The sequence below is a fragment of the Ursus maritimus genome, unplaced genomic scaffold, assembly GCF_017311325.1.
Source record: "Ursus maritimus isolate PB19 unplaced genomic scaffold, ASM1731132v1 scaffold_13, whole genome shotgun sequence".
Lineage (NCBI taxonomy): Eukaryota > Metazoa > Chordata > Mammalia > Carnivora > Ursidae > Ursus > Ursus maritimus.
Genome location: NW_024423675.1, coordinates 52,111,794 through 52,138,838, shown reverse-complemented (window position 1 = coordinate 52,138,838; position 27,045 = coordinate 52,111,794). Strand labels below are relative to the sequence as shown.

The 27,045-nt window shown below is 38.1% G+C and overlaps 1 long non-coding RNA gene across 2 annotated transcripts in view; it reads left to right on the top strand.

The window, feature by feature from the left end:
* The first annotated feature begins 2,264 nt into the window (after positions 1-2,264).
* The window catches only part of LOC103666931, a 261,360-nt gene continuing 236,579 nt past the window's right edge, over positions 2,265-27,045 (top strand). The window contains exon 1 of one of the 2 annotated variants that reach the window (XR_005834408.1): positions 2,265-2,378. This is a non-coding gene — a long non-coding RNA (uncharacterized LOC103666931). The remainder of the gene's footprint in view (positions 2,379-27,045) is intronic. The other variant, XR_569622.1, reaches the window with a different exon arrangement.

Genomic DNA, 27,045 nt, shown 5'->3' with positions numbered 1-27,045 from the left:
GACACACGTGCGGCTGGAATGAGGAGAAAAGGTAACCCTGTGCCCTGCTGGGGAGAATGGAAACTGGTGCAGCCACTCTGAAAAACAATATGGAGGCTCCTCAAAAGATAAAAGGAGAACTGACCTATGACCCACACTAAATCAATTTCTTCATTGTCTGTGTCTATCCAAGTTTCTGTTTCCTCTTGATCAATTTTTGTCTGTCCTTTTTATCTATGCTTCCAAACTGGCATAAAGTTCATTTGATCTTATTTCCTTTTTCAATCTCCGTTGTATCTCTCCGCCCTTTATGTCATTTCAAATGTTGTTTACCTGTGCCTTGTCTGTTTTCTTGAGCAATCTTGCCAGAGGTTTGTCAATTTTATTCACCTTTTCAGAGAACATTTTGAAATTGCTGATATTCCTGTTGTATGTTGGATTGCATTTCCTTAGGCTTTACTTTTCTTCTTTTTTTCTTCTCTCTGCTTCTTTGTGTTTCTTCTGTTCTCTTTGTATCATTTAGGGTTGAATGCTTAGATGATCTATTTTCAGTGTTTCTTATTTTCTACTCTATGGACACAGTTTTAATTTTACATTTATTTCTATTATTCTTTGATCAATGACTTTCTCTCCTTTAAGACTACATGCTCCTTTCAACTTTTTGCCGTAGGGTCCTATCTAACATTTAGCGCAGTGCCTGACTCATAATAGTGGCTCAATACATTTGTGCTGAATGGGTGACTGTTTGGTAGGATTTGTAAAATGCAACACACTGTACGCATTAACGTGCTGATATATTCACCTGATCTCGAGATAGTATAGTAGCTTGGAGCATAGTACACTAGCAATGCAGCTGTCTAAGAAAAGTGATAGAACCAATGCTCTTGAGAGATACTTTCATTTATAACCCTGGGGGAATAAGAATGTCTGCAGGCAAACACTTTCCAAACTGCTGAGTGTTACAAAAACAGAGAAGTCAGTCATGGAAAGTGTTTATGAAGTCCATCTGAAGACTAGCGTCTGCTGTCTGCTTCAGTGAATTCTATGTCAAGCAGTCCCGGCTCAGTGGGATTATGATCCAATTTTCAATTTTTACCATGGTAACAAGAAATTATCATTAAAATCTGTCACAAAATAAATATTTGGAGCCTGTTCATCCTAAATTCAAATGCCAGCTGTGTTCCTAACTACAGGTGTGACTTCAGACCAGTGACTATCCTTCCGAGTTTCAGTTCTTTTATCTGGGTAATGGGGATAACAGCACCCCCCTCCCGCACTGTAGTGTGAGGATTAAATAAGATAATGAACGGAAAGCGCTTTGCATGGTGTGTGGCACAGGGCAGGTACTCAGTAAGTACTATTTGTTATGATGTTGCCATTAGCTGTATGAGCTTTGTATGGAAGGGATGTATCTGATACATCTTACACCTAAAGCCCAGCACATGTCACTGCAATGCCTAGCCCAGGCGTGATTACAGAACTGAACTAAGATCCTTGTGCCGCTGAGGGTGGGTGCTAAACAAACTAAAAGGAGCCATGGAAGAAAGGAATTCAGGCTTTGTAATTATTCGGCCGTGTGCTTTGAATTTAGATTTAAAAAATGTAATGGTAAAAGAATCTTTCTAAATATCTCCTACGCGGGGAGGTGGATTTAATCATTTGAATTGAGGCATTGACAAAAAATATTCTAGGGAAATAAGGGTGAACAGGTGCAATAAAAAGTGATCTTTACTATTGTTATGTTAAAAATGGACACATTCCCTGGGAAAACTTCTCACCTGAAGTTGCTTTCATTTGTGCAATTCCTTGGAATCTTTTTATAATTTCTGTAATCTGACAACGAATTAAATCATTCTATTATGAATGAATTTCAAACAGATAATGCATAACATTACTTGACTTCTGGAATGACACTAGGCAAGGAATAATAAGCTATGTTACGGTGAGACTCTCTTCTTCCTGGATCTTTGGATCTATTTTATCAGAAGGTCAGTAGCAATGCTATTTCTATGGAGAATTTCATTAAAAAAATTAATGTATTGGAGAAACGACTTTTGATAATGACACAAAGCATAAATATAAAAATCTGTATTTATTATAGCTAGTATAAAACATTTTTTTGCCTCAATTATGGTTGTAATTTAGGCTGACTAATGCCAGCTATTTTGCTACTGTGCCGAAGTCCTCTTTTTTGAGCCTACAATGAACCTGTAATACTTATGGAAAGAGTTACCATAGCAACCTATATTGATGTCACAAGCTCAGGCTTCTGACTTCATTGCATAATGCAGTAGCAACTGGATTTGCAGCAGAAACACCCTGCTAAAGAACAAGTATCTTGGTTCACAGCAAAGAGGACAAAGGAAAACAGCAAGTTATAGGGAGTTGAATGCTGGATTGTGAGTCAGATTGTCTGAGTTCTTATTTTAACCCTGCTTCTCACTTGTTGCCTTGTTTTGAGTAATTGTGTTTACATGTGTGCACTGAGGTTTGAAGCAAGAAATCTCCTCTCTGTGGGGTAGACATAGAAGAGGAAACTCAGTGTTTAATGTTGTAGCATTTGGTGGACATCTTGATAAAGCTTAAGCACCCTAAAAATAACTTGGAAAGAAAAGAATTACTAATGCCTTGTAGTAGGTACCTAGGTAACTCACAAAGATAAAGACACTTTGAAATTTAAAAAAAAAGCATATAGCTAGGGTTTTTTATTTTTATTTTTTGAAATAGTAATGGGTAAAGGATATGATGGATGCCCTGATCTTAATTTTAATAAGAATGTGGAGAACTCTTACATAAATATGTCATATTGTATAGCTGTGTCTATTTAAAGACTTTTTTTATGTTTCAGAGTGGAGAAGTTAAAGATTAATCTGTATCTATTAATGGGTATGATGCTTCTCATGTTTATACTGTGTACATTAAATCATAAATGTTTATTTTACCATGCAAATGCTTATCCTCATTAGAAAACAACTGAATAAATGAAATGGCTTTGCTAATTTAAAATGAAATTTTAAAAAATTTTAATCATAACTTTTTTTAGACAGGCCTAATCTTTCCATTGCAGCCTTTAACCTGTTCATTATGTCAGTTGGTCTAGATTTTTATTATACAGTAAATTTCAGAATTGAGTTCATTTTGGAATTTGAAAAGGCATTTGAACTAATCAACTTCTTCACCAGAAACTAAGGTGATAACATGATGTAGCTTTTAATTTTATCTAAGGTAACAAGCTAGAACATTTTGATAGAACTATGGCCCTTCCCACCCCCTCTATCCATATGTTTCAAAATCATTCCAAAATATCAGCAAAGATTGAACACGCTACAAAACTTCATTAGCTAAATTCCATGTTAAATAACCCTCAGAAAGACATAAATAATTTGTCAAGTCTTAGAAGAAGTTTAAGTTACCGTTGAAAATGTAGAGCAAGGTAGAAGTTGGGGGCATGTTTTTGATAAGTACTCACTTCCATTTGTACTCTACATCGTATCACAGCACAAGTCTTTTGTATGAGTCCCCAAATCTTGCAAAATCTTTCAAATACAGTGTTTTATAGAATATATAAGAGTAAGTATTAGTTCTTTAATTATAGGCATTATGTTTATCAAACAAGCTAATGGGGTGGTTTTTTTACACTGGGAAAAAGCTCTTTTGTGTGTTTGTGTGAATTTAATTCAACAGATTTTTGTTGACTTTATTACCATGAGAAGGTCCTGAATATGCATACTGAAATTTCATTAAAAAAAAATCATGTCATTCTCCACTTTTTTTTTTTCATCTTAAGCAAAGAGAGGAAGCCATGATGGTTGGTTGCCTTCTGAATTCCACTTCGTCCCTTGCTCTATATTCCACCATTTTCTAAGTACAATTCCACTAAATAGCAGGGACTAAACATACACTGAGAAGTTACATCCAGAAATCAATGTGTGAAAGGAGCTTTTGTTTTCTGTTTTGTTTTGTAATCAAACTGGGGTCCAATAGACTTAAATGACTTGCCCAAAGTTAAGTGGTGGGAGAATACGTACCTCAACCAAGTATTTGTTCTACCACATCAAATTGTCCTGATTCTGCCTGGTGGCTTGAATCCAGAATCATCTCCCTGTTGTATAATCCTTTTTTTCTTAATATATTTTTTCTTAGTTTTCTTGGTTTTATTTTTTTTCCCTTGGAAAATCTCACTAGAGATTATCAACAAATTTTATCAGTCTTTTCAAAGAGCCAACTTGGGCTTTATTTATTGCTCTCATGTATCTTTGACTGTGTAACAAAGTACCCTCAATACAGAAACTGGTTTAAAACAACTACCATTTCATTGTCTCATGATTTTGTGGGTCAAGAATTCAGGTAGAGTTTGCCTGGGTCATTCTTTTGCTTCTTGCAGTCTTGACTGGTTCTATGTGGTGGAATTCAGTTGGTTGTTGGTGTGGCCTGGAGAGGCTAAGTTTGCTTCAGGCAGGGGGCGCCTGGGTGGCTCAGTCAGCGAAGGGTCTGCCTTTGGCTCAGGTTCGTGATTCCAGGGTCCTGGGATCCAGTCCCACATGCCAGGCTCTCTGCTCAGTGGGGAGCCTGGTTCTCCCTCTGCCTCTGCCTGCCACTCCCCCCGCTTGTGCTCTCTCTCTCTGTCAAATAAATAAATAAATAAAATCTTTATAAAAAGATTGCTTCACTCAGGTGCCTGATGCCTTGGCAAGGAAACCAGGGAGGCTAAGCTCAGATGGGTTTCTCCCTCCATCCATGTAGCACAGGGCCTCTCCACATGGCCTCTCCAATAGAGTTATTGAACCTTCTTACACTGCAGTTCAGAACTCTGAAAATGTACACAGGAACAGGCAGTAGAAATTGCAAGTTTTCTTAAAGCCTAGGCCTAGAACTGGCAAACCATCACTTCTGCCATACTCTTAGAGCGTCACAGAACAAAGATTCAAGGGTAGGGGGAAATAGATCCCTCCTGTCAAAGGAATGAGTGTCAAAGAATTGGAGCTATCTTTATCCCATTGCATTGACCCCATGTTGTATTTTAGTCTTCTATATCAACAATCTATTCTTTATTTTTAAAGATTTATTTATTTATTTTCGAAAGAGAGAGTGCGCAAGCGTGCAGTGTGGGAGGGGCAGAAGGAGATACAGAGAATCTCAAGCAGACTCCCTGCTGAGCGTGGAGCCCACCATGGGGCTTGATCTCATGACCCTAAGATCATGACCCTGAAATCATGATCTGTGCCTAAATCAAGAGTCCACACTTAACCAACTGAGCCATGCTGGTGTCTCCCAGTAATCTATTTTCTTTGTTTCTTCCTTCTGTTTTCTTTGTTTATATTCTATCTTTCTCTCCCCCCCACCAAATTCTTAAGTTGGATGTTTAAATCATCAATTTTCAACATTTCTTCTAATGTAAGCACTGAAGGGTAAACATTTTTTCCAATTATTGCTTTCATTGTATTTCAAAGGTTTAGCTATATTGATATTAATATTTATTTATTTATTATTTATTTATTTGAGTAGGGAGGGGCAGAGGGAGAAGTAGGATCCCAGCTGAGCAGAGAGCCCAATGTGGGGCTCGGTCCCAGGACCCTGGGATCATGACCTGAGCCGAAGGCAGACGCTTAACTGACTGAGCAACCCAGGCGCTCTAGCTATATTGATATTTTGCTCTTTATTCAGCTACAAATATTGCCAGTGTTCCATTATCATTTCTTTTGTGACCTATGAGTTATTTGGAAGTATGGTTTTAAAACTTCAATCCTGTGGGGTTTTAATAATGTATCTACTTGGACTTCAAAGACACTCATCAAATGCAAGGTGTGATCCTTATTTGGATCCTGACATGAGCAAACTTAAGAAAATATATGAGAGAATCAGGGAAACTTGAACACTGACTGGATATTTGAGGAATTTTTATATATTTTAAAAAATATATAATGATATTATGGTTATATTAAAAGTGTCCTTTATAAATAGAGTTACAAATATTTATGGAATGAATTTGCTTCAGAAAAATTCAGACAGGAGTGGGTACATAGATGACAAAAGATTGACTAGGAGTTGAACAATTATTGAAGACGACTGAAAGATACAAGAGCACTGCATATACTATTCCATTTACTCTTGTGTGTGTGAGACCTTTTTCATGAGAAGATGTTAAAAGTTTATCTCAAATAGTTTCTGATTTAGTTGCATTGTGGTTAGAGAATTAGGGTCTATAGAGTATATATGTCTGAATTATATACATATATATGAAGACTATATATATTCTCTCTATATGATGCAATGAATATATTACACATGCATAATCAGCTTTACTTTAATGGATTAATGTGTTCAATTTTGATAAATATACCTTGTATACTTGAGAAGAAAATATAGAATATCTCTCTCTTTCTCTCTCTGTTTATCTCTCTCTCTCTATATATATATCCATTAAATCAAGGTTGGTAGTCCAAAGAGTTTTTTAATAGATTTTTTTAAAGATTTTTATAGATTTTTTTCCTGCTTGAACCATGGATAATTGAGAAATGTGTATTTCATCCTCATTTTATTATGATGATTTGTCAGTTTCTGTCTGTAGTTCTTGAATGTTTTGCACTATGTAATTTGAGATAGGTTCATAATACATATTTAATTGTTAAATCTTATTGGTAATTTGAAACTTCAATCTTTACATAGTATCACCTCTTCTTCCTGATAATGGCTTTTTTTTTTTAACCTTAAAGACTACTTTTATAACATTAATATAGCTCTCCCAGCTTTCTCTGGGTTATTATTTGCTGGATATATGTCTCAATCATGTTTTGCTTTTGTATTTTAGGTGTGTCTCATACAGAGCATATGGGTGAATTTTTGTTTATCTAGCCTTAAGATTTCTGTTTTTAACTGGCAAGTTTGGTCTATATACAAAAGTATTGTGATTAGTGATGTATTTTTACTTATTTCTATGACCTTAATTTGTGCTTTCTGTTTGTCCATTTTTTTCTATGCTTCTTTCCCTCTTTCTTTCTTAGCCTTAGTAGCATGTCATTCAGATTCTCTGGACATACTAATTTCTTTAATTTTCTGTGGCTGTTGTGAATTGTGCTCAGTATATCCCTTAATCTGACCTGTCATGTACCATATCTTATAGAAACTTAAATTTTCCATCTTTTAAGGGAAACCTTCCATATATTTTAACATAGATACATGCTTTAGCTTTAAAATTTTTTGACCATTTCAATAGTTTTAGCATACGGAGTTGTTGAACACATGGGATAAAGTAGTATTCTTTAAATTAGAAGTCCATAAACTGCATTTTAGGAATGAAGCCCGAGGGTGGAATTCTAATGAAAAATTGAGTAAAAAATGAAGCTGAGGGGCACCTGGGTGACTCAGTCAGTTAAGCATCTGACTCTTGGTTTTGGCTCAGGTCATGATCTCAGAATTGTGAGATCGAGCCCCGGGTTGGGCTCCACACTAAGTTTGTGGAGTCTGCTTGAGATTCTTTCCCCCTCTGCTACTCCCCCTTCTCGTTCTTGTGCACTCTCTTTCCCTAAAAAAAAAAAAAAAGAAAGAAAAAAAAAAAAGAAACTGCATTTAATGTTGATGGATTGATGAGGAGGGAAGCCACTTAATGTTACATTTATCAAAAAAGTAAAAGTTACCAAACTTTTCTCATAGAAGAGAAAGTGATATGATGAGAACCTTTGGACAGGATGGCAATTATGAATAATACGAACTGAGTTAGGAAGAGCCTGAGTTCGGAACAGCCAGGTTAGAAGCCCTTTTTCAATTAATCGGATATGATGGCAAAAGGCCTGAATAAAGATGAGGACTGGGGCCTGGAAATGAGCACTAGTCTCTGACTTAAGTAAGGGTAGCATCTAAGAAGTGGAAGGAGAGAGGAGGACGCAACATGCCAGTAATAATTGCTACTGAACTGAGCAATTAGAACATCATGGCTGCCCTGCCTCCTTCTGTCTTTATATCATCATCTGCTGCTCCTAGCTTCCTGTCTTATTTTTCCATTTCTGAGTCCCCTAGAGAGGATTTCAACTTGATCAGCTTCTTTTCATACCAGGTCTGGAGTCTTGCTTGCTGGCTTAGTGGATGGGGAGCCTTTGGGTTAAGTGTGCACCCCTGTGACATCCTCCTCTAAAAAACGGAGAGGATTATCTGATATAGACACGACCATGTCCCCTCGGCCAGGGGCTGTGATGTGGGCTGGTGTTTTAGCCCAAGCACCCCAGAGAGCAGAGTCCCATGCAAGAATTTATGCAAATTTTTTTTTATTAAGAGAGGCAGGAGGGTGTGTAAAACATTCTGAGGGAGGGAGGGAGAAGAGCTGGCTGCGGGGGGGGGGGGGGTCTACTGAAATATTAGTACTGATGTACATTGCTTCATATTGTAGGGATGTCCTGTAAAAGGCCACACCAACTGCATCTCAGGACCATAGGCAGTTGAGAAAGAGGAAGGATTTATTTTGTTGTTGTTGGCCATTGGTTAAAAGTTTGCTGTACTGGGACCTAACTCCCCAGAAGTTCCAGACTGCAATTGTGGACACGAAACAAGACCACTCACACTTCAGTGTCAACAAGGAAGTTCTTGGTTGGTGAGAAACTCATGGTTTGGCCTTAAAGTAAGGTAGTGTCCAGTTCTGCATGAATGAAATCTTTCCCGATCCATGCAGAGCTGGTTCCTGCAGCAGCAGTTGAAACAAAAGACACACGAGGCTGAGAGATTGTGAATTGTACAAAAGGTGGTGGACACAGCAAACAGCAATAGAGAGCTCGTTAAGAGGGTGAGAGATGGGCCAAGGGTGGAGGGAACAAAGGTGCTCTCATCAGTTCCGAAGTTCGAAACAGAACAATACAAATAAAGCCCAATAAATATTTATTGAGCCTCTACTCTTTGCAAGAAACTGAATTTACATCACATGGAGGAAACAGACGTGTATACATTTGAAATACAAGATATCACGTGTTAATATCATCACCTATGCTAAACACGTACAAGAGGAGCTCGGAGGAGGCTGCAGCGAATTATGCTTGCGGGAGGAGCAGAGGCTTTGTAGAAGGTTAAATGTGGCTTCAATGATTAAAATTTTAACTTTAATTTTGATAATAATATGTGGGCAATTTCCTTACAAAATATTTACAACAAATCTTTAGAGCCACCATATCTCTGCCTCTTTATTTTATTAAAATGACATCTTTCCATTTTAGATATTTCGTATTGAAAATAGAAATTAAAAATCATGAATTTAAAAACAACTTATTTTTCCTTCTTCAGGAAGTGAATGGTCATTTTTTTCAAGTTACAGCATAAGGCAGCTGGGTTTAGTTTAAAAATGATATGCCAGCCTCCCTGCATTGTTTCTTAGATTGGACTTAATATTAAACATTGCCTGTGACCCATACATATTTATTGTCCTTTTCCCTGCATGCCAAGATTGAAGGAGTGAAAAGGTCAAGAGCTGAAGGAATGGGGGCTGCGGGAAAACAAAATATAGATCTGGGGATAGATTTGAAAGATTAGGTATTTCACATTTTCTGGATCACAATCGGAAGCTGCTGTCAGAGAACACTTTCCTGGTCTGATTTCCTTTTCCCAAAGAAATGAAATAAAGTTGGAGAGATGTTGTAAATGGGACAGACAGAACCCAGGCAATGACAGAGAGCTAGACAAACAGAAACGGGTAGGTATGACTCTGGGGCTGGCTTTACTCCAACACTGACTGGATTGTGCATCCTGCCCAAGCTTTGTCTTTTTTTAAAAATTTTTAATTCCAGTATAGTTAACCTACAGTGTTACATCAGTTTCAGATGTACAGTATAGTGATTCAACAACTCTATTCCTTTCTCAGTGCTCATCCCAAGTGTACTCTTAATCCCCTTCACCTGTTTCACGCATGCCCCCACCTCTCTGGTAACCATGAGTATGTTCCCTGTATTTCAGAGTCTGGTTTTTTTGTTTGTCTTTTTTCCTTTGTTTATTTTTTTTTTGTTTCTTAAGTCCTGCATATGAGTGAAATCTTACAGTATTTATTGTTCTCTGACTTATTATACTTAGCATTTCACTCTCTAGATCCATCCATGTTGTTGCAAAGGCAACATTTCATTCTTTTTCATGGCTGAGCAATATTCTGTTATACATTTTATATCTATATATATACACACACACCCCCCACATCTTTATCCATTCATCTATTGATGGACACTGGGAAGCTTCCATAATTTGACTATTGTAAATAATGCTGCAATAAACATAGGGGTGCATATATTTTTTCAAATTAGTGTTTTTGTATTCTTTGGGTAAATATCCAGTAGTGGAATTACTGGATCATATGGTAATTCTATTTGTACTTTCTTGAGGAAGCTCTATACTTTTTCATAGTGACTGCACCAGTTTGCATTCCCGCCAACAGTGTTTAAGAGTTTCTTTTTCTCCACATCCTTGCCAACATTCATTGTTTCTCGAGTTTTTGACTTTAACCATTCTGACAGGTGTGAGGTGATATCTCATTGTGGTTTTGATTTATATTTCCCCGATGATGAGTGGTGTTGAGCGTCTTTCCATGTGTCTGTTGGCCATCTGGATGTCTTCCTCGGAGAAATGCCTGTTCGTGTCTTCTGCCCATTTTTCAATTGAATTTTTTGTTGTTGTTATTGAAATTATGTAAGTTTTTTAAAATATATTTTGGATATTAACCCTCTGTCGGATATATCATTTACAAATATCATCTTCCAACCTATAAGCTGTCTTTTTGCTTTGAAACCTTTGTTGTGCAGAAGCTTTTTATTTTGATGAGGTCCCAATAGTTAATTTTTTCTTTTGTTTCCCTTGTTTCAGAGGACATATCTAGAAACATGTTGCTACAGCCGATGTCAGAGAAATTACTGCCTGTGCTCTCTTCTAGATTCTTATGGATTCAGGTCTCACATTTAGGTCTTTTTTTTTTTTTTTTTAAGATTTTACTTATTTATTTGACAGAGAGACAGCCAGTGAGAGAGGGAACACAAGCAGGGGGAGTGGGAGAGGAAGAAGCAGGCTCCCAGCGGAGGAGCCTGATGTGGGACTTGATCCCAGAACGCCAGGATCACACCCTGAGCCGAAGGTAGACGCTTAACGACTGCGCTACCCAGGTGCCCCTCACATTTAGGTCTTTAATCCATTTTGAGTTTATTTTTGTGTATGGTGTGAGAAAGTGGACTCGTTTCATTTTTTTTTTTTTTTGCATGTAACTGTCCAGTTTTCCCAACACCATTTGTTGAAGAGACTGTCTTTTTCCCATTAATTATCCTTACCTCCTTCTGTCAAAGATTAATTGACCATATAATCATGGGTTTATTTCTGGACTCTCCAGAAGTCTAGTGATCTATGTGTTTATTTTTGTGCCAATACCATACTGTTTTGATTACTATAGCTTTGTAGTGTATCTTGAAATCTGGGATTGCGATGCTTCCGGTTTTGTTCTTTTTTTTCAAGATTGCTTTGGCTAGTCAGAGTCTTTTTGTGATTCCATACAAATTTTAGGGTTATTTGTTCTAGTTCTGTGAAAAATGCTGTTGGTATTCTGATAGGGTTTGCATTATATGTAAAGATTGTTTTGAGAAATGGGGAGATTTTAACAATATTTGTTCTTCCAATCCATGAACATGGGAAATAGTTCCATTTGGTTGTGTCATCTTCAATTTCTTTCAGCATTATTTTATATTTTTTGGAGTACAGGTCATTCACCTCCTTGGTTAAGTTTATCCCTAGATATTTTAGCAATTTTGGTGTAGTTGTAAATGGAATTGTTTTCTTAATTTCTCTTTCTGCTATTTCATTATTAGTGTATAAAAATGCAATGGATTTCTGTACATTGATTTTGTATCCTGCAAACTTACTGAATTCATTTGCCAGTTCTAGCAGTGTTTTGGTGGAGTCTTTAGGGTTTTTTTATATAGAGTATCATGTCATCTGCAAATAGTGAAAGTTTTACTTCTTTCCAGTTTGGATGCCTTTTATTCAGTTTTCTTGTCTGCTGTGGCTAGGACTTCCAATACTGTGTTGAATAAAAGTGGTGAGAGTGAATATCCTTGTCTTGCTCCTGACCTTAAGGGATAAGCTCCCAGTTTTTCACCCTTGATCCTGATGTTAGCTGTGGTTTTCTTCATATATGGCCTTTATTATGTTGAGGAATGTTCCCTCTAAATCTACGTTGTTGAAGGTTTTGATCATGAATGGATGCTGTGCTTTGTCAAATGCTTTTTCTGCATCTATTAAAATGATCATATGATTTGTATCCTTTCTTTTGTTGATGGAGTATATCAGGTTGATAGATTTCTGAATATTGAACCACCTTGCATGCCAGGAATAAATCCCACTTGATCATGCTGAATTTTTAAAATTTATTTTAGGATTCAGTTTGCTAATTTTTGGTTATGATTTTTGCATCTATGTCATCAGAGATAATGGCCTGCAGTTCTGTTTTTTAGTGGTGTCTTTATCTGGTTTTGGTATCAGGGTAATGCTGGCCTCATAGAATGAATTTGGAAGCTTTCCTTCCTCTTTTATTTTTTAGAATAGGTATTAGCTCTTTAAATGTTTGGTAGAATTCACGAGTGAAGCCATTTGGTCCTGGACTTTTGTTTGTTTGGAGTTTTTTCATTATTCATTCAATTTCTTTTTTTAAAATTTATTTATTTATTTTAATTTTTATTATTATTTTTTAAATTTTTTATTGTTATGTTAGTCACCATACAGTACATCCTTAGTTTTTGATGTAGTGTTCCATGATTCATTGTTTGCATATAACACCCAGTGCTCCATGCAATACGTGCCCTCCTTAACTGATTCAATTTCGTTGCTGATTACCTGTCTGCACAAATTTTTCTATTTCTTCCTGGTTCAGTTTTGAGAAATATGTTTCTAGAAATTCATCCATTTCTTCAAGGTTGTCCAATTTGTTGGTATACTTTTTTTTATAATATTTTCTTATAATCCTTTGTATTTCTGCGGTATCAGTTGTCTCTTTTCTTTCATTTCTGATTTTGTTTGAGTCTTTTTTCTCTCTCTCTTTTTGGTGCATCTGGCTAACTATTTATCAATTTTGTTAATCTTTTCTAAGAACCAATTCCTGGTTTCATTGATTGGTTCTATTGTTTTTTTTAGTTTCTATTTAATTTATTTCTTCTCTAATCTTTATTATTTCCTTCCTTCTACTGGTTTTATTTTTGTTTCTTCTTTTCTAGATCCTTTAGATGTAAGTTTAAGTTGTTTACTTGAGGTTTTGTTTTTTGTTTTTGTTTTTTTTTTGCTTTTTGCTTGAGGTAGGCCTATATTGCTACAAACTTGCCTCTTAGTACCGATTTTGCTGCATCCCAAAGATTTTGGAGCATTGTGTTTTCATTTTCATTTGTCTCCATGTATTTTTTTTTTGCTCTTTGATTTCTTGGTTGACCCCATCATTGTTTAGTAGCATGTTATTTACCCTCCATGTATTTGTGTTCTTTCCGGATTTTCATTTGTGGTGACCAAGTTTTGTCTTAATTCCTAAAATGTGACTATGTCTCTCTTTTTTTTCCTTGAGTGGTAGAATTACCGGTCCTCATATGTGCCCTGGCTAGTGGGGTTTACCATTGACTACAATCTCATTTCAGTAACACAAAAACAAAATGTGGCATAGTATTATGCTTGCAGTTGATTAAGGCATATTCAATGTATGCAAATGTTGTTATACTGCTTTGTAAAATAAAGGTGTACTAAAATAAATATATAAGTAGTGTAGGCTATTTCACCAGTTATTCCATTCAATGTGTGCATGGAGATGGGGATCTGCCCTTTCATCTGTTGGTCTCAGTTCTACTTACCTCCTATGGATTATGAGAAGCTTGCTAATTGGTATATGAATCTACCATCAGAATCTATACCTAGATCTATGTCTGTGGAGATGTTTTTGAGATGACATGGATCTCAAATCAAGCCAAGTGGTTCATCTGGGCTCAACTGAAGAATCAGCAGTGTGTCTCAATAACGGATGAGAAATGGCCCATGCTGGACTTCCTAAGTGACTATCCAATGCTAAAACTTCTGAAGGGATTTTCATGGGTAAATTTGAACATTTAATATTTTAACTTTTAATTCTGACTTCAGAACCAAGATGTCACTTGTGTAGAGTATGGAGTTTTCAGATATGAAAATAGTGTAAATGTTGGAGTGGCTTAAGAAGAAAAGGCTTGCAGCAATACTGAGTCAATGTTCTCATAAATTGCCTTAGCCCTACTTTCTCAACAATAGGAAAGGTGAGCTGATCTCCAAAGTGGGAAAACACTATAGTTGTTTGAGGACCTAAAACTTGTAAGTGGAGGACTTCTCTCCTTTCCTTCCAGTTAGCTCCTCATTTCTAGAGCTTAGGTCTTCCTCAGACTTCATTTCTTTTTGGTTCAGGTGAAGGGTTTTGAGTGCTAACCATGTCCTAGGCATTGGAGTAAATGCTTTAGATAGCTTATTTCATTAAAAATCATGTCAAGAATTATTATTATTCCCTATTTACATATCAGAAAACTGATGCTATGAAGTCTAGGTGATTTGTTCAGGTAGGAGGTGAAGGAGGTAGGAGCGGGATGCAGATAAGTCTAACTAGAAAGCCTGTGTCCTCTTTTCAGCACATAATATCCTCTCCTTTAAGCTTTAGACTCTCTAGTCTTATTAGGGGTTCTTAGGGTTGACTTGGGTGTCCTTTGAAGGACTTTGTGAGTTCATTTCCTTTTACTCTTATATGAGAAGTCTTTCCTGAGAGCCTGTGAATGATAAGGATGAACCCATTCCTGTACCATGGCCCAAGGTGACGTTAGGTTGTTGTACCAGAAAGGAGGCTGTGCCCTGCCGTAGTGGCTCAGCCACACTTTCCGTGTTATCTGTTTGGACTTCATCAAAATCTTTTGTCTTATGATTTTGGTAGCATTTGGGTAAAGCCTATATATGAAAGTGAATAGTTTAGTTTTCCTGATGGAAAGTTTAATTTAGCCCTTCAGCATGTTGCTTTTAGCTTGTTTGTAGATATAATCGTTTACTTAATGAGGATGCATCCTCCCTTTCGGAGTATAGACTTTAAAATGAATTTCCATAGATTTACATAAATTCCCTGGGGACCACTATAATGTGAGCAAAGAAAGAATTGCCCAGCTGTGTGCTGATTTAATGGAATTATGAAGCTTTAGGGTGTGGGCTCTGAAAAAGATATCTAGGGGAAATAGTCACTCAGATTGTTGGAGAAATAAACCGTTAAATGAATTTGCTCTCACTCAGATTGAAGATGATTTTAGAAGCCAGCATCAGTCAAGGTTTTAAAAAACTCATTTTAGGGGCGCCTGGGTGGCACAGCAGTTAAGCGTCTGCCTTCGGCTCAGGGCGTGATCCCGGCGTTGTGGGATCGAGCCCCACATCAGGCTCCTCTGCTATGAGCCTGCTTCTTCCTCTCCCACTTCCCCTGCTTGTATTCCCTCTCTCGCTGTCTGTCTCTATCTCTGTCAAATAAATAAATAAAAAATCTTTAAAAAAAAAACAACAAAAAACCCAAAAAAAACTCATTTTAGGAAAATCTTGTAAAAATGCTGTACATTTCAGAAATCACCTGTTATTTCTAAGAATGGTTGTTAATATTATATTACAACAGATTTTGGGTAGAGGTTTTTTTATTTAAAAAAATTTAAAAATGGAAAGAATGAACAAATGCCCTATATCTCATGCTGTCAGCTCAAAACCAATATCATCTTTAGATATACTTTCTTTTAAATTTAATATGAGTCCCCAATGTCATCGGATCCATTTTATTAATGGTGGTTTCTATGTCCTTCACACCTCAATCCCTTCCTCAGTGATGCGAAAAGATCTAAGACAGTATCAGCTTTTGGGGATCAGAGATTATACCATCTATTTAACTTACTTTGAATCTATCTTTAGATGGTGATGTCCCAATTACATTGTACTCTGTGATTGGTTCTGTAGGTTGGTTAACAATAATGGTAATGGGAAGACTTCGTGATCCTCTTGACCTTGGAATGTAGCCACATGAATTAATTCCTTTCCAAAAAATACCTCAGCATTATCTATATTTTCAAGATAATACCCAGATGTCTACAAATGTATATCTTTGGTTCAAAGAGGCTTATTCAAGAATATGAATGGATTGATATTAACATATATTTGTGCTGGAAAAACAGCCACTGATACCGAGTCAATAAGGTTCATCTTTGTGTATTAATCAGTCAGTAAGTATTTAGCAATAGAGAATGCTCTAAGATGGATGCCAAAAAGCAAGAAATATCTGTCCATGGCATTGGGTTTTTTAGCATCTCTACAAGGAAGCAATAATTATAGCTAACATGTTTTGTGCACTTATTGTGTGCCACGGTTTTCTTTTTGTCATCTGCCATGTACTTCACAACAACCTATGACTTAGGCACTCTACTTATTCCATTTTACAGATGAGAAAACAGAAAGTTAAATTCCTTGCCTAAGACTGTGGTATGGTAGCTAGGGTGGCAAAAATGGAACTTGGGCTCTAGAAGTTAGGCTCTTTTTTTTTTTCCCCCCTCAAATTCCTATATATTTTTTATCGTGGTAAAGTGTAGATATACTCACATGGGTGTTCAAGTATCTGTCTGAGTCCCTGCTTTCAATTCTTTTACGTATATATCAGAAGTAGAATTGTTACAACCTATGATAATTCTATATGTTTTTTTGAGACATTGTATACTGTTTTCCATAGTGGCCGCACCATTCTAAACTACCGTGGGCAATGTACAGGGTTGCAATTTCTCTACCTTCTTGCCAACATTTTTTTCTAACAGCCATACTAGTGGTAGCTCATTGTGGTTTTGATTTGCATTTCCTTAATGATTAGTGAGGTTGAGCACCTTTTCATGTGTTATTGGCGACTTGTAAATCTTCTTTGGAAAATGGCTACTTAAATCCTTTGTTCATTTTTAAATAGAGTTGTTTTGTTTTTATTGAGTTGTAGAAGTTCTTTGTATATTCTGGATATTAATCCCTCATCAGGCAATGGTTTACAAATATTTTCTCCCATTCCATACATTGCCTTTCACTATCTTCATGGTGTCCTTTACACTATTGCCTGCGTTCAGGCCTCATGCTCTTAACTATCACACCGAAGCATATAACCAAGGTTGCAACATGCTAAATTATTTGGTACCAACCATATCTCATTATGATGAAATGAAGATAAGAGGCTGTGTTGTCAGAGGGTGCGTGAAGGAAGCAGTGAAACCTAGCACACTACAGATGTGTTTAGTGCATATTTTTTGATAAGTCTGTTTTTGCATAAGAATTGATTGAAAAAAAAATGTTGAGTCAATTGTGTAGCATCTTCCTGCTGTTTCCCATATATTTCTGGGGCATTCACAAGAGGAGGGGAGCAGTGGGAAAGGGGGGTGGGTGACTGGCTGTGAATGGAGATAGATTTCCCAATCTTTTAGCTATAGATATATTGCCAGGATGTTTTCTGGCAGAAGTTTGATTTAAACTGACTTAAAGAGGTGAAATCAAACTCTCTTCAGTCTTATTCACCGCCTGCTGCTGGAAACTCACTTTTCCGTGGGGCTTAACAGGGAGAAAGGGAAAGACAGAACAACAATCCTTTCTCTTGCCTTTTCTTCTTTGCCTGAGGCAGTATTATACTCTATCCTCTTGGGTATTACTGGGGTGGAGGCAATGGACAGAGAACTGAGACCACATCTGCGCTCCTTCATCTGAAGAAGGTGTTGTAAGTGTGACTCGGGTCTCAATTAGAGTTCTTTGCTTCTAACTGCATGCCCCCACACTTGTCTTTTAGGTTCTCGATTTTGGATGGGTGTAAGATAAAGTGTTTTCTCTCCTATACTGTTTGTGAATTATTAATTCTATATTTCTGCCTCAGAGAGAGGTATCGATACTGTAGCAATGACAGCCTCTAAAGTAAAAGTTAAGAAAAATCAGTCTTCTTCCCATCCACGTATATAAATAAGCCTAGGTACTCACATTGGAGTCACATGCTTGTTCTAGGCTCTTAACATTCTGTCTGTTCAAAGGAATTGTATAAAGGATTTGCAAATATAATGGTGATAGTGTGAGAGCTGTCAGGAAGTTTGCAGGAAGCAGAGCCTTTTGTAAGCCTCCCTGGGAGCCAGGGAGCCTGCGTAACATGGTAATGGCTTCCTCCTTCTGCAATGGTTTGGTTAATAGGGGGAGTGAGAGAAGATTGCAGTGAAGATGGGAGCACTAAGGAGGGACTTGGGGGCCCTCCTGATTGCATTCCAGGTGACAACCTCGCTCCCAGTGGACAGACTCTGCAGTCCAGGTCCCTTGCCTTGCTATAAGCAGCATATGTCCTGCACCTGCAGACTCTGCAATTTCATCTCACCTTCCAGGGTTATCCGGCTTGTCTTCGGTCCTCTTACACAAAGGACACACGGGATCTCTGCTCTATATCAAAGGCCAAGAAAAAGAGTCATTTTGCAGACAATTTTTATATCACTCATTGTGTATATATTGTACCATGTGCTGGATGCCTACATATTTCATTAAATTCTGGTAACAGCCCTGAGATCGATTCTATTATTCCCTTCTGCTACTGAGGAAACTGAGTCTGTGGATGGGAAGGAAGTGAACTTGCTCAGGGTGATAATGTGTAGAAGGCAAAGCTGATAGTCTGAGCAGGTCTTCCTGATTCAACGGGCCATCTTCCTTCTCCTCTATCTGGGCAGGGACCTCTTCCTGGGCTTCTGGTACTGACCTTCTACCTTCCTTTGAAATTCTCATTTTAGATTCCAGGAAACAAAGGGAAGAAAGGGATGCTTTACATGAAATTTGTTAACTGAAATTAGCAACAATTATCGCCTCTTGGAAATGAATGCTGCTGTTCCCCCGTGTTGTAGAATGACATCATCGGGCTCGGGCTCGACACAGAGCAAGCATGAGTCGGTGGTCTTGTTCTCATGATAAATGAATCTTGTACATACTCCATTTGCTCTGTCATCTTGTCTGCTAGCACAGTTTACTGAAGAGACGTCAGAGGCAGTTTTCACACTGCTGATGGAAACCGTTGGCGGAAAGAACTGTTGCACAGGTGGAGATAATGTCATTCAGCTGCAACGAGTGCAATTTGCAAGAGAGAATTGCTCCTCTTCACGCTGCAGCCAATGGCAGAGCCCAAGCGCCTCATTTTGTGGCAGAAATACTTCCGGGCATAATTTTTTCTTTCTGCAGCTCAGTTGTTGGCTTATTCTTACTTGTTTTTGTCAGCATAATGCTTTTTGTTGTGGTGTCAGTTTCATGACACGATTACTCTCCTGCCAAGTCCAGTAATCAAAGTGAATTAAAAGCATTATTTATTGATTTTTAGAAAGAATAGGTTTATTGTGCTTTATTTATTCTTAAATGGGCTAATTTGATCCCAAAAAAACTATTAGGGTTAACAGTGCCACTAGTAAATATCATTTACCCAATAATTTAGAAAATATTGTTATTTTCTTAAATAGAGCACAAATGTTACAGTTCTAATCATTTTCCGATGATGTTCAAACAACAGCAAGAAAAGATTTAACTTTGCCTTTTGAAAACCACAGCAGAGGCACTTGGCAGCTTCTCTGGCATCAGTTTTGCTTGAAAAAACTACAATTAGGTAAAATATGTTCCACTTAGTAGCTGTTGTCACAATTGATTATTAGCTGTAAAAAGGATGACCATCTTCATTTCTCAGAGGGTCAGTATGCACCAGGAGGTATGGCTTAGAGCACGGTCCACGCTCTTTTTCTTAGGCTAGTGCTTACGTGTTGGGGGAGAGCTCATCGTCATCATCACCACAATAATAGCAAGTATATAGTGGTAGGCACTGTGCTGAGCAATTTGCATCTAATAATTCATTTGCATCTCAGGGTAACCCAGCAAAGTAGAAACTATTATAACCCCCATTTTACAAGTGAGGATACTGAAGCGCAGAGAGGTTAAGTAACTTGCTCAAGATTACACAGCTGATAGGTGGGAGAACCAGAATACATACCCAAACAGGTTGACTCTAGAGTTTGTGCTCTTAACCACTGCCCTCTATGGCGACTTTTACTGAGGTCGTACTGCATGTCACGCATTTGCCAGGCACTGACACTGGCGAGAGAAAAATTCCTCAAGGGATTTAGAATCTAGCACACATAGACACAAATCTTTCTTCTTCCCACGTTTAGAGGTCATTTAAAAAATTTAATTTCAGTCTAGTTAATGTGTTATGTTAATTTTTGGTGGACAATATAGTGATTTGACAATTCTATACGTTACTGAGTGCTCATCACTGTATCCCTTTTGCCTCTTTCACCCATCCACCCACCTCCCCTCTGGTAACAGCCAGTTTGTTCTCTATAGTTTAGAGCTGTGTTTTGGTTTGTCTCTATTTTCAATTGTTCATTTCTTTTGTTTCTTAAATTCCACATATGAGTAAAATTGTATGGTATTTGTCTGTCTTTGACCGACTTATTTCATTGAGCACGATGCTCTCTGCATCCACCCATGTTGTTACAAGTGGCAAGATCTCATTCTTTTTTATGGCTGAACAATATTCCATGGTACGTCCATACCACTTCTTTATACATTTATCCGTCAGTGGACACTTGGGCTGCTTCCCTCACTTGGCTATTGTAAATAATGCTGGAATAAACATGGAAGGGGGGCATATATCTTTTCTATTTAGTGTTTTGTATTCTTTGGGTAGATACTCAGGAGTGGAATTACTGGATCATATGATAATTCTCTTTTTACTTTTTTTGAGGGAGCTCCATAGTGCTTTCCACAGTGGCCGCACCAGTTTGCATTCCCACCAACAGTGCATGGGGATTTCTCTTTCTTTATATCCTCACCAACATGTGTTGTTTCTTGTGTTTGTGACTTTAGCCATTCTGACCAGTGTGAGGTGACATCTCATGTGGTTTTGACTTGCATTTCCCCGAGGATGAGTGACGCTGAGCATCCGCCATGTGTCTGGTGGCCATCTGATGTCTTCTTTGGAGAAATGTCAGTTTATGTCTTCTGCCCATTTTTTAATTGTATTACTTGTGGTTTTCTGGTGTGGAGTTGTAAAAGTTCTTTACATATTTTGGATACTAACCTTTAGAAGTCACTCTTATTTTTAATTTTTTTAAAGATTTTTATTTATTTATTCGACAGAGATAGAGACAGCCAGCGAGAGAGGGAACACAAGCAGGGGGAGTGGGAGAGGAAGAAGCAGGCTCATAGCGGAGGAGCCCGATGTGGGGCTCGATCCCAGAACGCCAGGATCACGCCCTGAGCCGAAGGCAGACGTTTAACCACTGTGCCACCCAGGTGCCCCTAGAAGTCACTTTTAAAGTTTCAGATGCTGGAAAAGATTTTCCCAATTGCCAATGGCTTGTGTAGCCATTAACGAAAAAGCACCAGTCTTCAGGATGGCACATCATGCCCTTAGAGTTAGAGCAAAGTATTAACAACAACTGCACCAATGACCATTTATTGAGTGCTTCTGGAAAGTAGGCATTGTGCTAGCTATTCACATAGAGACTCACAGAACACTCAAAACTGTGTGAACTAGGTCTGATTTGAATGGATCACCACCCTCAATCTCAGCTCTGCATTTTTACTTTAGGGACAGTATTGTGTTTATTCTTAAGCAGCATTCTTGCAGCTTGTGCCTGGAGTCCCAGGGAAGTGAAGGCTATTCCCTGTTGGTTTCATGGTGTCAGTGCTAAGACACCTCTTCTCATATATAACCCCGAAATCACACCCCTAACTCAAGCTGGTCTGCTTTTACAGATTTTGTGGGGAAAAAGTCAGCTAATTTCCACACTCCCCTGATCCTGTTGTTTTCATTATCACACTTCCCTGCATTTCCTAGTTTCAATTAGGACTGAAAACAATGCACCGCGATGTGATGTGATCGCAGGAGCAGAGCTTCCCAGGGCACTTCCCCCTCCACAGAGGAGGCAGCCCTTCATCTCTCCAAGGAGGTCAAGTGCTCAGTAGACTTCTTCCCATTTGGTAGATGTGCAAACTCTTAAAAACTGGGCCCCTTTTTTGTTATGATGAGCACTGGGTATTATGGGTAAGCGATGAATCACTAAATTCTACTCCTTAAACCAAGAGTACACGAGATGCTGAGTAGAATTTAAATAAAAACTTTTAAAAAACCCACAAAAAACTTAAAAAAGAAAGCCCAATTAGGCAAGTTTTTGAAACTTCTTTAGAACTTGAGGTAAATATTAAACTGATCTTCAAAAAATTTTGAGGGTTTGTATATTGATGTCCCCCTTCCCCCCACTTTTTGTTTTAGCAGCTAGAACTGGGAAATGCTGAGCTAGACAAGACTGGGCTATAAATATCCATGATTCCTATTTGAATAGCTGGAAGATTTGATCCTAAGACAGTTGGTTTAGAAGAAGGTAAAAAAGGTCTAATTCAGAAGCTCCCCACAGCTACAAGGATCCATCTTTAGCTGTTGTAAAAATCTCTGGTTTTGACAACATTGATAATAGTTGAAGATATCAATGGTTGAAACATTGATACCGTTTGAAGAATGTTTCTGTCTGTCTGTGTCTGTCTCTACGGGCAGACAGACACATGTGTCAAGGCAACATGGCGGATCGAATCAGGGAGAGTAGGTAATATGGAGCTATTCATAATTTACTTCCTACTTCTCTATATTGGAATTTAAGAGGAAGAAGGACACATTTCTTTCGAAACTTTATGAATATTTTTTAAAGGAGGACTCAGAGGAAAAACTTACACTTCCTTTGTTGAGAATAGAGAATATTCTCAGGGGATATTAGCCATTGCCTCCAAGAGGCTTACCTTCGCTTGAATAAATGTCTACATTTGCATAGCCAGACACTAAAATAATTCACACATTAAAGCAACCATTATTTACCTGCCATACTACATGACAAAATAGTTGCTGAGTGATTTTATAATTATACATTTTTGGTGCTGTGCCTTTGGCTGCCAAAAGACAGACCTGCCAATCTAATGCATATTTTTATATTATTTTTATGTATAAGCAAAGGCTAAAAATAGGTGATTTTTAAGAGTTTGTCATTTCATTGTGTTGTCCTTAGTAAAATTATAGCTCCACAATAGGTATTATGAAAACATTACAGATAGGGCAGGGTTCTACAGCGGTATCATGTTCTTTTATGCAAATATCTCAAGTACCTGGATCATTGACAGAATTTGAAAGAAAGAAAACAGGCTAAAGCCTTCAGGATCTTCTAACAGATCTATTTTCACAATTACACAAGTGCAAGATCACATATGATTTTGTTATTAAATAAAATCAATGCTTATCCATAAAAAGGTCCTGGTTTCCTCCTGCCAGTGTTGGAGACAGCTGAAGCTGGGAGCATCTCTTCACCTTTCTTTTCCCTTTGGATAGTTATCCTTTCTGGCTCTAGAATATTTATGAATCCATGATCTGTTTTGGGAATGTCTCTGATAACGTCATATCCACTTGTTTATATCTGATAGCATGTTGTGTTCTTGGTAGAGAATGTTTTTAAGTCAAAGGACTAACTCTCTAATGGCTGAATGTTGAACATCAGAAAACAAGAGACAGTTTGGGAGAAGATCATTTCCCAGTACCTCAAAAATAATAAAATGAAGTTGTATTAGAATGTGCTTTTACCTCTCGTATCTTCCCATAAAATGTTTTGTTAGTACTGTTAGAGAGAGAATATGGCTTGGATGGATCTTCTATGTATTACATTCTGGTGATGAAATATTTTGGTATTCCCTTTTGTTACATTTTATTCCTGTTAATATCATTATCATAATTTTAAAGTTCAGGTTTTAGCCTGTGATGATTTAGCATTAATTTGAATTTAATTAAAACAAGGTAGCCCAAATACTATTTTATTTCCGTATCTTAGTATTTTAAACACCTAAAAACTTAGAATCACTATAAAGCATTTCTCTGAAACATTAAATCGTATGAACAATGATAATAACAAAATTATTTATTGAGCACTTCCAATGTGCTAGACACTGTGTTAAGTTCTTTTTATGCATTACTTTTTTTTCTTTTTAATTAATTATTTATTTATTTATTCGACAGAGATAGAGACAGCCAGCGAGAGAGGGAACACAAGCAGGGGGAGTGGGAGAGGAAGAAGCAGGCTCATAGCGGAGGAGCCTGATGTGGGGCTCGATCCCATAACGCCGGGATCACGCCCTGAGCCAAAGGCAGACGCTTAACCGCTGTGCCACCCAGGCGCCCCTGCATTACGTTTTTTTAATGTTTATAAGAGCCCTGTGCAGTAGGAATGGACTCCCCCTATTCACAGAGGAAGAAGCTGAGGCTAAGAAAGCCCCCCAAATATGTCAACATTTGTAGCTGGTGAGAAGCAGAATCAGAATTTGAGCCTGGATCCATTTCATCCCACAGTCCTTTGCTCTTACTCATTACACTCTGGATCTAATTATATGCCATGCGCATCTTTGTTAAATGCCGACTGCATACCAGACACTACTCTTAGATGCTTATTTACTCCCCGCCCCACGTTGTTTAATCATGTTTAAGTGCACTGATCAATTTTTCCCTGCTTAGAAGTAGACCAAATCCAGGTCTTATGATTTCAAATTGAGTAGTGTTTCTCCCGTACAAAGCTACTTTCTCAATCAAGCCCAGTATGACATAAAGTAGAATTCTGGAGGTGGGATCTTCACTAGCAATTCACTCAGAAAACCCCTAATCTGGATTTTCTTTAAAACAAAGGAAAGTGTATAATTCACAATTTTGCACTCATTGAGCACGGCATTCATTTAAAATCATAAAATCACTTCATAATTGTCACGTGTAATTTCTAGGTTACATGATATCTGGTCTGTATTTTGTAGCACTTTAAAAGAGATTATTTTGGTTTTAGTTGCTTGATGGAATCCCAGAATAAACCCTTCATTGATTAAGGAGATTTGCTCGCTATTAAAGTTGAGCTGTTTAGGGTATTTTGAATAATGGACGAAGAGCAGGGATGTTCTCGTGTCATGACACGATAAGCAATGAAGAGGAGTAGGGATTTAAGGAAGGGGATATAGTTTCCTTGACTAACAAGCAAGGTGAGAATAGCTGTGGAGAGAAATGGCAAATATTAAAACAGGCACAGATTGGTGACCAAAGATATCTTGGAGAGGTCTCATTGAGATGACACTCATTCTCAAACTGAAAATCTAATAGCAACTCTGCGTCCCCAGAGCTTCCCACACTCCTGTTTTAAAGATCCACTTTTTATTTGCATTTTGGCTCTTTTGTCTGCAACTATTCACTCCTACTTCCCTAGCAGCTTCAGAATGAGTCCTCCCGTCCACCCCAATTTTCCCTGAGCACGAATCTCTCTACTGTGCGCGTGTTGCAGTCACGATCTTCTCCACCAGCCTTCAGCAAGCCTGAGAGCTCTCAGGCACGAGGAGCGGGTGGAGCTTGTAGGCTGGGAGATTCTCTTTATGGGAAAGGAGGCTAGGGAACACCACCTTCGAACTCGGGATACCAGATTTGTGGTGATTTGATTAATCAGATTAATTATATTCCGTGATACACTGATTTTTAAAGCAATCACATTTCTAATGCAGTTGTAAAATGTAATGTCCATCATATTAGCTTCCTAGGGCTGTCATAACAAAGTGCCCGAAATTGGGCGGTTTAAAGTAATATAAATGTGTTCTCTCACACGTAGCTAGGAGTCTGCAATCAAGCTGTCAGCAGGGCCATCCTCTCTCTGGAGGCTCTAGGGAAAAATCCTTCCTTGCCTTCTCCAGCTTCTGGTGGAACCCCTGCCATCCTCCACACTCCATGGCCTACAGCTACACCATTCCAATCTCTGTGCCTGTCTTCACTTCTTCACATGGCCTTATTCCCTGTGTCTATGTGTTCTTTCCTCTTCTTATGAGGACACCTGTCATTGAATCTGGGGCCCACCTTAATCCCCTAAGATTTCATCTTGACTTAAGTATATCTGCAAATACCTTATTTCCAGAGAAGGTTACAGTCTGAGGCTTCCTGTGGACATGAATTCTGGAGCAGCGGGGGGGGAGAGACACTAACCAACCCACTATAGAGTGTTTGTTATTCTACGTCAGGCACTGACTTGGTACTCAAGGCACAATGACGAGCAAAAAGCAATATGGTTCCTGCCCTCTTGGATATTATAGTCTAGCATGGAAATTAGGTATCTCTCAATTAGTGTTTTCAAGAGTGCTAAGTGTATGCAAGGGCATGTGCTCTTCCAGAGCATATAGCAGGAGAAATTGAACACTTCCTGGATAGTGTTCTAGGAAAAAGATTCACAACAGCCATGTTTTGGTTTTGAAAAGGAACCATTATTATTGAAAAGGAACTATTATTATTATAGAAACCTAATAGAAACAGAAGAGGAAAGAAATCTACACATAGATGAAGGTAATAGTAGATGATAAATGAGAATAAGGCAAAGTTACATCAACTCGGGTACTTACAACATCCAACCTCATCAGCCAGGGAAGCCCCGTGGAGATGGCCAGGCTGGAGTCCCGATTGAGAGACCTACGCAGAGTATCCTCCCCTCAGGTGAGACTTCCAACAGACCATCCCCATAAGGGCCATATTTATAGGGCAAATAATGGGGTTTGAAGTTACCCATTTGTTTGCCTATGTGCACATAGGAGTGAGCCACATTTCTATGTTATCATGTTTTTATATTTTTTAAGGAGCCTGGGCTATGTGTGCCTGCCTTCCCTCTGGGACTCCACTCCAGGGGGCCAGCCCAGCCTGCAGCAGGAGGGGATGTGAGGCCCGATTTATAACTTTTGGTGTCCAGAACAGAAGGGCCAGTTCTGACCTGGAGACTAGATAATATATTTCAAATAAGCAGGCTCCCAAGGTCATTTACATAGCACAAGTCTCACAAACAACACTTTCTAGCAGGCTTGTGTACGTGCAAGGCCAGGTGGTCTGTTATGCAGGATAAGTCTCAGAAACATCCATCCTTGTAGCACAGATAGTGAGGTTTGAGCTGAAATATGAAAGGTGAGTGGGGAGAGATAAGAAGGTAAAAAGTAGAGAGGAGAGAG